Here is a 10,091-nt window from a genome sequence, read left to right as displayed (position 1 = left end):
AACACAAGAGAAGCCATGTTGGATCAAGCCAGTGGCCCCTCCAGTCCAACACTTTGTGTCACATAGGAACATAAGAGAAGCCCTGTTGGATCAGGCCAACGGCCCATCCAGTCCAACACTCTGTGTCACATAAGAACATCAGAGAAGCCATGTTGGATCAGGCCAACGGCCCATCCAGTCCAACACTCTGTGTCACATAAGAACATAAGAGAAGCCATGTTGGACCAGGCCAGTGGCCCCTCCAGTCCAACACTCTGTGTCACATAAGAACATAAGAGAAGCCCTGTTGGATCAGGCCAACAGCCCCTCCAGTCCAACACTCTGTGTCACATAAGAACATAAGAGAAGCCATGTTGGACCAGGCCAGTGGCCCCTCCAGTCCAGCACTCTGTGTCACATAAGAACATAAGAGAAGCCCTGTTGGATCAGGCCAGTGGGCCATCCAGTCCAACACTCTGTGTCACATAAGAACATAAGAGAAGCCCTGTTGGATCAGGCCAATGGCCCCTCCAGTCCAACACTCTGTGTCACATAAGAACATAAGAGAAGCCATGTTGGATCAGGCCAATGGCCCATCCAGTCCAACACTCTGTGTCACATAAGAACATAAGAGAAGCCCTGTTGGATCAGGCCAACGGCCCCTCCAGTCCAACACTCTGTGTCACATAAGAACATAAGAGAAGCCTTGTTGGATCAGGCCAACGGCCCCTCCAGTCCAACACTCTGTGTCACATAAGAACATAAGAGAAGTCTTGTTGGATCAGGCCAACGGCCCCTCCAGTCCAACACTCTGTGTCACATAAGAACATAAGAGAAGCCATGTTGGATCAGGCCAACGGCCCCTCCAGTCCAACACTCTGTGTCACATAAGAACATAAGAGAAGCCATGTTGGATCAGGCCAGTGGCTTCTCCAGTCCAACACTCTGTGTCACATAAGAACATAAGAGAAGCCATGTTGGATCAGGCCAGTGGCCCCTCCAGTCCAACACTCTGTGTCACATAAGAACATAAGAGAAGCCATGTTGGATCAGGCCAGTGGCCCCTCCAGTCCAACACTCTGTGTCACATAAGAACATAAGAGAAGCCATGTTGGATCAGGCCAGTGGCCCCTCCAGTCCAACACTCTGTGTCACATAAGAACATAAGAGAAGCCATGTTGGATCAGGCCAGTGGCCCCTCCAGTCCAACACTCTGTGTCACATAAGAACATAAGAGAAGCCATGTTGGATCAGGCCAGTGGCCCCTCCAGTCCAACACTCTGTGTCACATAAGAACATAAGAGAAGCCATGTTGGATCAGGCCAGTGGCCCCTCCAGTCCAACACTCTGTGTCACATAAGAACATAAGAGAAGCCATGTTGGATCAGGCCAGTGGCCCCTCCAGTCCAACACTCTGTGTCACATAAGAACATAAGAGAAGCCTTGTTGGATCAGGCCAGTGGCCCCTCCAGTCCAACACTCTGTGTCACACAGGGGCCAAAAAAACCCCAGGCACCATCAGGAGGTCCACCAGTGGGGCTAGGACTCCAGAAGCCCTCCCACTGTGCCCCCCCCCAGCACGAAGAATACAGGGCATCACTGCCCCAGACAGAGCGTTTCAACTATATGCTGTGGCTAAGAGCCTCTGATGGACCTCTGCTCCAGATGTTTATTCAACCCCCTCTGGATGCTGGTTATGCTGGCAGCCGCCACCACCTCCTGTGACAATGAATTCCAGGCGTTCATCACCTTTTGGGTAAAGAAGGACTTCTTTTTATCTATTCTCGCTCCTTCTGAGCCCTTTGGGCTGAGACCTGCTGGGGGCCACCACCGAGCAACCATGGGCGCCTCTGGGGACGGGGTCCAGTGAGCATGGCTGCCACTACCCAGGGCAAAGAATACTGCAGCTTTATACCCCGCCCTTCACTCTGAATCAGAAACTCAGAGCAGCTCACAATCTCCTTTCCCTTCCTCCCCCACAACAGACCCCCTGTGAGGTGGGTGGGGCCGAGAGGGCTCTCACAGCAACTGCCCTTTCAAGGACAACCTCTGCCAGAGCTCTGGCTGACCCAAGGCCATTCCAGCAGGTGCAAGTGGAGGAGTGGGGAATCAAACCTGGTTTTCCCAGATAAGAGAGCTGTGGCTGACCCAAGGCCATTCCAGCAGGTGCAAGTGGAGGAGTGGGGAATCCAACCCGGTTCTCCCAGATAAGAGAGCTCTGGCTGAGCCAAGGCCATTCCAGCAGATGCAAGTGGAGGATGGGGGAATCAAACCCGGTTCTACCAGATAAGAGACCTCTGGCTGACCCAAGGCCATTCCAGCAGGTGCAAGTGGAGGAGTGGGGAATCCAACCCGGTTCTACCAGATAAGAGAGCTCTGGCTGACCCAAGGCCATTCCAGCAGCTGCAAGTGGAGGATGGGGGAATCAAACCCGGTTCTACCAGATAAGAGAGCTCTGGCTGACCCAAGGCCATTCCAGCAGGTGCAAGTGGAGGAGTGGGGAATCAAACCCGGTTCTCCCAGATAAGAGTCCGCACACTTCACCACTAGAAGAAGAAGAAGATATTGGATTTATATCCCACCCTCCATTCCGAAGAATCTCAGAGGGGCTCACAATCTCCTTTCCCTTCCTCCCCCACAACAGACACCCTGAGAGGTAGATGAAGATATTGGATTTATATCCCGCCCTCCATCCCAAAGAGTCTCAGAGCGGCTCACAATCTCCTTTCCCTTCTTCCCCCACAACAAACACCCTGTGAGGTGGGTGGAGCTGGAGAGGGCTCTCCCAGAAGCTTCCCTTTCAAGGACAACCTCTGCCAGGGCTATGGCTGACCCAAGGCCATTCCAGCAGGTGCAAGTGGGGGAGGGGGGAATCAAACCCGGTTCTCCCAGATAAGAGTCCGCACACTTAACCACTAGAAGAAGAAGATATTGGATCTATATCCCGCCCTCCACTCCGAAGAGTCTCAGAGCAGCTCATAATCTCCTTTCCCTTCCTCACCAAATTGGCGCAGTGCTCTTTTCTTTCCCAGCCATTTCAAGGCAGTGAGGGAGGCGGACTGGCTGGCCTGGCCCTCTGCTCTGCTGTGGCCCTGGCTGAGAAGCAGGGGAAGAGAGTCAGGCCTGAAGCAGCAGAGTCTCAAGGGCCAGGCCCCGATCCTGTCAGCTGCTGTCTCCTGCTGGCCCACAGAGGTGCATTCTGGGGGCCCCTGGCTCCGTGCTGCAGCCCCCTCCCACGCAGGGGCTCAGAGACACCCTTTGGGTGGGGCTGGGGGGGCGGCTGAAGCCAGGGAGGCCTGTGTGCCTGGAGGGGGGTGCCTTTGAGGGACAAAGCAGTGGAAGAGAGGGCTGGCATTGGGCAGCGGGGGGGGGGGCACTCCCGCCTTTGTGTTTCAGCACCCAGAGAGGACAGCTGCGCAGGCACGTTCTGGAATGAGCCCTGGGGAAGAGATTCCCTGGCTCTAGTCAGGGGGAAAGGGGCACAGCCTCATGTGGGGCACAGCAGGGGGGCAGGAGGGGAAGCTGCCCGCAGGCCCTGGAACAGCTGCATTTCCTCAGGGAGGGCGGGGGGGGGGGGCTGTTTCCAGACCACTTGTGCTGAGCAGATCCTGGCAGCCCCTCGAGGGCCAAAGAAGCCCCCTCCCCTCCATCTCTGCCAGGGCTGAGCAGAAGGCGGGGGGGGGGCAGGGAGCTCAGCAGGCAGCAGCTGGGCAGGGCAGGGCAAGGGGGGTGCGTGAGAGGCAGGCGAGAGTGGAGGGAGGGGGGAGGCCCATGGTTCCCGCTGCCTTCCTCTGCCTTGGCCAGGCCCCCCTTAGCTGCACCAAGCCAGACACAGGCCCAAGTGGGGCTAGGGAGGCGAAGAGTTGCCCACCACTGGGCAGGCAGCAGCAGCCGTGCGGGGCGGGGGGCAGGTGGGAAGCTCCAGGCCCAGCCACCTCCTGCTCCATCCTGGGGGCAATGCCTGATCCCACCCTGTGCAGAGCCCTGTTCTGCTTAGCCTGCTGGGGGGGGGGGCAAAGAGGGGGTGCTTGGAGCTCCTCCTCCTTCTGCCTGGGATCGGGGCCATGGGGTGTGAAGGAGGAGGAGGGGGTCTCTCCTGCCTGGAGGGGCTCCGAGGGATGGCTGTGGGGGATGCTGAGCTGGACCTCCTGGGGCTGCTGCAGAGTCCAGGCACCTGCAGGGGGGAGGGGGGGCAGCCCCCCCAAGAGGTTCAGCTGCAGCCTTGGTGGTTCGGAGCCACCTTCTGGGCGGGGCCTCTGCTGGGGTCTGTTTCTGCACCCAAAGGCATTAATCACCCTGGCAAGCCCTGAAGGAGAAGCAGAGAGCCAAGGCGTAGCTCCAAGACCCTTCCCCAGGTCCTGCTTGTGAATTCACTCCTGACTCCCTCTTTGCCCAGGCGGGGGCGGGGGGGGGCAAGCGCTGCTTGACTGGCACCTGTGTCACCAGACCAGGGCCCTGTCCTGTGAGGAAGCCTGCACCCTTCTGCTTGCGTGAACATTATGTTCTCCAGCTAAGTGGCCGCCGAGGTTGGTCCAGGAGCTGTGCAGGGCTTGCCCGTGGAAAGGGCACCTGAAGCCAGCCAAATGGCACAATAATGAGAAGGGAGTTCTGTGTCTCACCTTGTGCCAGCAAACCAGACCAAGACACTCAACCACTTAATGATCCTTTGCTGGAAAAGAAATGACTCCTTTTTTATTAAGCAAGATATAATAAAAAAGGCACACCAATGCTACGCAGCCCTCTGGGGACTGCAAAAACCACGTGAGGAAAATCAGATCTCCAAAATGGTTCTCCAACATGGTTGACAAATATATGAGCGTTAACACAGACCAAATTGACTCGCTCAGAACGCAGTTTAGGAAGCCTCGGAAGTTCAGCTGATGCAGAAGGACACAGAAGCCTCGCACTCATCTTTTCACCGCTCTTCTATAATATGCTTTTTGTAGATAAGGTGATAGTCGCTAACGCTACATCAATCATAACCACCATAACCAGAAAATTTTGGATGGAGGGGCCCCAGAGGTAAGGATTCTGGTGGGGGGGGGGGCCCGCGGGGGCAGATGGCCCCGTTTGCACGGAGGGCTTCTCTTGAAGAACCCTTTGCACAAACTCCACGAGTTTCCCTCCCCACCTCCCAGCGCGCTGCTCGCCTGCTGTGGCGGCCTGTGCCTCTTTTGCCGGCTTGCCCACTACTGCCACCTGCCCCTCCTTCCCCATCCCTTCCCGTGGCCTCCCCCCCCTGCAATCACAGCAGGGCCCAGAGAGGGGGAGGTGAAGGGATGAGGAAGGAGGGGCGGGCTGGCCGTGGGGAGCCCGTGAAAGAGGCACATGCGGCACGATGAGGGGGTGCAATGGGAAGGGAAGAAGTGGGCAGCGGTGGGGCAGAGGCACTGGATGGAGGGGCCCTACAGTGGGAAGAGGGTTTAATGGAGGGGCTGTGCTCCCCGGGCCCCCTCCCCCCCGCCCGTGGCTATAGGCCTGATCATAACTTTATCATGTGATGGTTCTACAGTTAAGTGATTGGTTCTCAAAGTAATCATGAGATCATGCAGAGGTGCAAGATTTAAAAGACTATATTTAGCAGTTTACTAATAATTAAAAGGCAACTAATCAATTCTACTTTTCTTTCAGTTGCATTAATGGGCTATTGAAGAGAAATGAGACCTTTCCCTTTCCCTGAGCAGCTGGGCTGGTGAACCTTCTGCAGAGGTTGTGAAACACACGCGTGTGCCTCGTGACCTCCGGGCCCCAGTGTCATGGGGTCACCAGGGCTTTTTTTTGTAGCAGGAACTTCTTTGCATATTAGGCCACACCTCCCTGGTATAGCCAGTCTTCCTGGAGCTGACAGTAGGCCCTGTACGAAGAGCGCTATCAGCTCTTGGAGGATTGGCTGTGTTGGGTGGGGGCTGCACACCAAGCCCTGGGGGTCAGCTTGCCCCACAGCTCAGGGGCCACCCGGCTCAGCTTGTTCCTGGCTTCCAGCCGCCCTGTGGGACAGAGGGAGGCCCACTTGCCAGAGAGTTGGGGGGACAGCCTGCTTCTGATCCAGTGGGAGGGGGTGCGCAGGGGCCTCCCTGGGGTGGCCTGAATGCTGCCTGTCTCATGGAGCCTTTAGGGCAGGGGTGTCGAACTCCTTTGTTATGAGGGCTGGATCTGACATAAAGGAGACCTTGTTAGGCCGGCCGTGTCGGGTTGGGTCATGTGTGTACCTGTTTAAGATTAGGCTGCAGAGATATAAAGTTTGCAAAGGACACAGACAACAAATACATCTTTAAAAAACTTAAAACATGCTTAAAATAAGAACATAAGAACATAAGAACATAAGAGAAGCCATGTTGGATCAGGCCAACGGCCCATCAAGTCCAACACTCTGTGTCACACAGTGGCAAAAAATGTTATATACACACATACACTGTGGCTAATAGCCACTGATGGACCTGTGCTCCATATTTTTATCTAAACCCCTCTTGAAGGTGGCTATACTTGTGGCCGCCACCACCTCCTGTGGCAGTGAATTCCACATGTTAATCACCCTTTGGGTGAAGAAGTACTTCCTTTTATCCGTTTTAACCTGTCTGCTCAGCAATTTCATCGAATGCCCACGAGTTCTTGTATTGTGAGAAAGGGAGAAAAGTACTTCTTTCTCTACTTTCTCCATTCCATGCATTATCTTGTAAACCTCTATCATGTCACCCCGCAGTCGACGTTTCTCCAAGCTAAAGAGTCCCAAGTGTTTCAACCTTTCTTCATAGGGAAAGTGCTCCAGCCCTTTAATCATTCTAGTTGCCCTTCTCTGCACCTTCTCTAAAGCTATAATATCCTTTTTGAGGTGCGGCGACCAGAACTGCACACAGTACTCCAAATGAGACCGCACCATCGATTTATACAGGGGCATTATGATACTGGCTGATTTGTTTTCAATTCCCTTCCTAATAATTCCCAGCATGGCATTGGCCTTTTTTATTGCAAACGCACACTGTCTTGACACTTTCAGTGAGTTATCTATCATGACCCCAAGATCTCTCTCTTGATCAGTCTCTGCCAGTTCAAACCCCATCAACTTGTATTTGTAGCTGGGATTCTTAGCCCCAATGTGCATTACTTTGCACTTGGCCACATTGAACCGCATCTGCCACGTTGACGCCCACTCACCCAGCCTCAACAGATCCCTTTGGAGTTCCTCACAATCCTCTCTGGTTCTCACCACCCTGAACAATTTAGTGTCATCTGCAAACTTGGCCACTTCACTGCTCACTCCCAACTCTAAATCATTTATGAACAAGTTAAAGAGCATGGGACCCAGTACCGAGCCCTGTGGCACCCCACTGCTTACCGTCCTCCACTGCGAAGACTGCCCATTTATACTCACTCTCTGCTTCCTATTACTCGGCCAGTTTTTGATCCACAAGAGGACCTGTCCTTTTACGCCATGATTCTCAAGCTTTCTAAGGAGCCTTTGATGAGGAACTTTATCAAAATGTTAGCACTCCTTGGTCTTAAAGGTGCTTTCTTTGTATTTCTCCCATGGGATCCAGGGAAGTGGGCAAAGGAAGCTCTGGCTCTTTCCTTCCTTCCCCGGAGGATGCAGGGGGTGGGGAAGGAGCCTTAGCCAATAGACGGAAGAGAGGCTTGGCTCAGTAGCTCTGCTGTGCAATTGAGAGAGCCTGGCAAAGCAAGCTCTCTCTCTCCCCCTTCCTCTCCAAGGGAGGAGCCTCAGCCAATGGAGAAAATAGAGGTTTTGCGCTTTAGCTCCTGTGTGATTGAGCAAGCCTTGCAAAGCATAGTCCAAGGACTCTGTTGAAGAAGCCCCCCCCCCCCGATTAAGACACTGGGTGCTTGCCAAACAACCCCTCTGTGTGTGTGGGTGTGAGATGACTCCCTCTTGCATGTGCCCGTACCAAAGGGGCTGCAGTGTGTGGAGGGAGCCCAACAATCATTTATTATTTATTAATTACTTTAGACTTTTATCCTGCCCTCTCCGCAAGCGGACTCAGGGCGCTAACAATCAGTTCAAGCATCTATAATTACAATTTTAACACAAATACAATTAAGACGTTTTAAAACATGCGGAGCACCTTCTGTGAAACAACCGAGTAGCTGCCAAGAGAAGGAACCTGTGGCCGTGTGGGGGCACGTCGAGAGGGGGGGGGGTCAAAGTGGCCTTCTACAGCATGGGGGGGGGGGCTTGCCAGCCTCAATGGCTTGCCCTCCGTGCAGCCCTCAGCCCCAGCTTTATCCCAAGAATGGCATCATGGACCTGGCGCAGGCTCTCCGTCCCTTCCTCCTGCTTTTCTCCTCCCCTCCCCTCCCCTTTGGACGGTTTTGGAGAGCCAAGAGAAATTCCTCTTGGAATGAAGACGACATTAGAGAAGCGAAATCCTTGGAGAGGCAGTTTCTTCACAAAGGTTCTCCTCCACCACATGTCATCACAGCAGCGAGAAGAAAAGCAGAGATCCAGGAACGAACTGAATGGTTGCAATATAAGGATAGACCAGTGAGAAGTAATAGAACATGTGCCTTTCAGTTTTCATATGTGGCTAACAATATTAAAAGGATTGTCAATAAATACATGCACATAGTAGAACATATACCTGGCTGTTCTATTCCTCCTATAGGTTTCAGGAGGGAGAGAAACATAAAGAACTAATTAGCAAAATCAGATGTTTTACAGCATCACCAGACAAATGTCACAGAAGCAAAAGGCCATTCCAAAGGGAAGAGGTGGAGCCAGTGGAAAACATCCACTTGAGGTTCCCCCTTTTTGCTCCCTGCAGGACAAAAAAGGTGGTATACCTGGCAGGTGGCTCTTGGGGGCTGCGTTACAGCAGCAGGACAATGAGATCTACCCAGATGCTGATTCTTGACATTGCTCTTGAATCCACAATCAAACAGGGATGCTCCTATGCACAAAAAGGCCACTCATTCTGCATCATGTATAGATCTCAGCCCAGACCCTTTTGTCTGTCAAGGCATTGATACAGAAGCAAACACATTTTACATATGACCCAAGGACTTTTTCTCCGTATGGTCTAAATCTGAACATTGACTTTTCTTCTTATATTTAATTTGCTGCCTGAGACATTTAGCAGTCGAAGTCCTTCGGAGAATACTGTTTCCTTAAGGGGGCTTCTTGCCCACCTGCAACTGAGCCATTAACTGAGCGCTGGCTGGTTCTTCTCATTCTGAAATGTAGCTCTCAGCCTTAGTGTGCCATTTAGAGAGTCTTATTCGTCTACAAGGGTTGAGTAATGAATTGCATATGAAATTACAGATTAAAATAATTCTACTATGGGGGGGGGCTTGCCAGCCTCAATGGCTTGCCCTCCGTGCAGCCCTCAGCCCCAGCTTTATCCCAAGAATGGCATCATGGACCTGGCGCAGGCTCTCCGTCCCTTCCTCCTGCTTTTCTCCTCCCCTCCCCTCCCCTTTGGACGGTTTTGGAGAGCCAAGAGAAATTCCTCTTGGAATGAAGACGACATTAGAGAAGCGAAATCCTTGGAGAGGCAGCTTCAAGAGGGGTTTAGATAAAAATATGGAGCACAGGTCCATCAGTGGCTATTAGCCACAGTGTATGTGTGTATATAACATTTTTTGCCACTGTGTGACACAGAGTGTTGGACTTGATGGGCCGTTGGCCTGATCCAACATGGCTTCTCTAATGTTCTTATGAGAGGGGAAGTGACCCCCCCTCCCTGACTCTCCAGATTATAATCGACTGCTCTTAACTGCTGCCCCCCCCCCACAGCTGGCTCAGTGGAGGTGCTCCAAGATGGAGGTGCTGTTCCGGGAGGAAGGGTCCCCGGCTTCAGAGAGACGCCTTGCCACCGGCAACAGTCGGGCTTCTGGAGATGGAGGAGGCAGGGAGCAGTGCTCTCTCTCAGCTGAGTTAGTGTGATTTCTAGCCTCCAACTCACACCTTTCTGTCTTCGCTCAGGAAGGAGGGCCCCAGAGCAGACTCCTTCCTTGGCACAGCAGCTCCCCACTTTCACCAAGGAGAATTTTTGCTCCCAGGACTCTGCAGCTTTGAGGGAACGTTGGAGTTGGGGGCAGGGTGGTTCAGCCTTCCTGGTGCAAGGATGCAACTTCCAGTGGGACCCGGATGTGACATCATC

This window comes from Heteronotia binoei, chromosome 6, assembly GCF_032191835.1.
Source record: "Heteronotia binoei isolate CCM8104 ecotype False Entrance Well chromosome 6, APGP_CSIRO_Hbin_v1, whole genome shotgun sequence".
In the NCBI taxonomy this organism is placed as follows: domain Eukaryota; kingdom Metazoa; phylum Chordata; class Lepidosauria; order Squamata; family Gekkonidae; genus Heteronotia; species Heteronotia binoei.
This window is presented reverse-complemented; position numbering follows the sequence as displayed.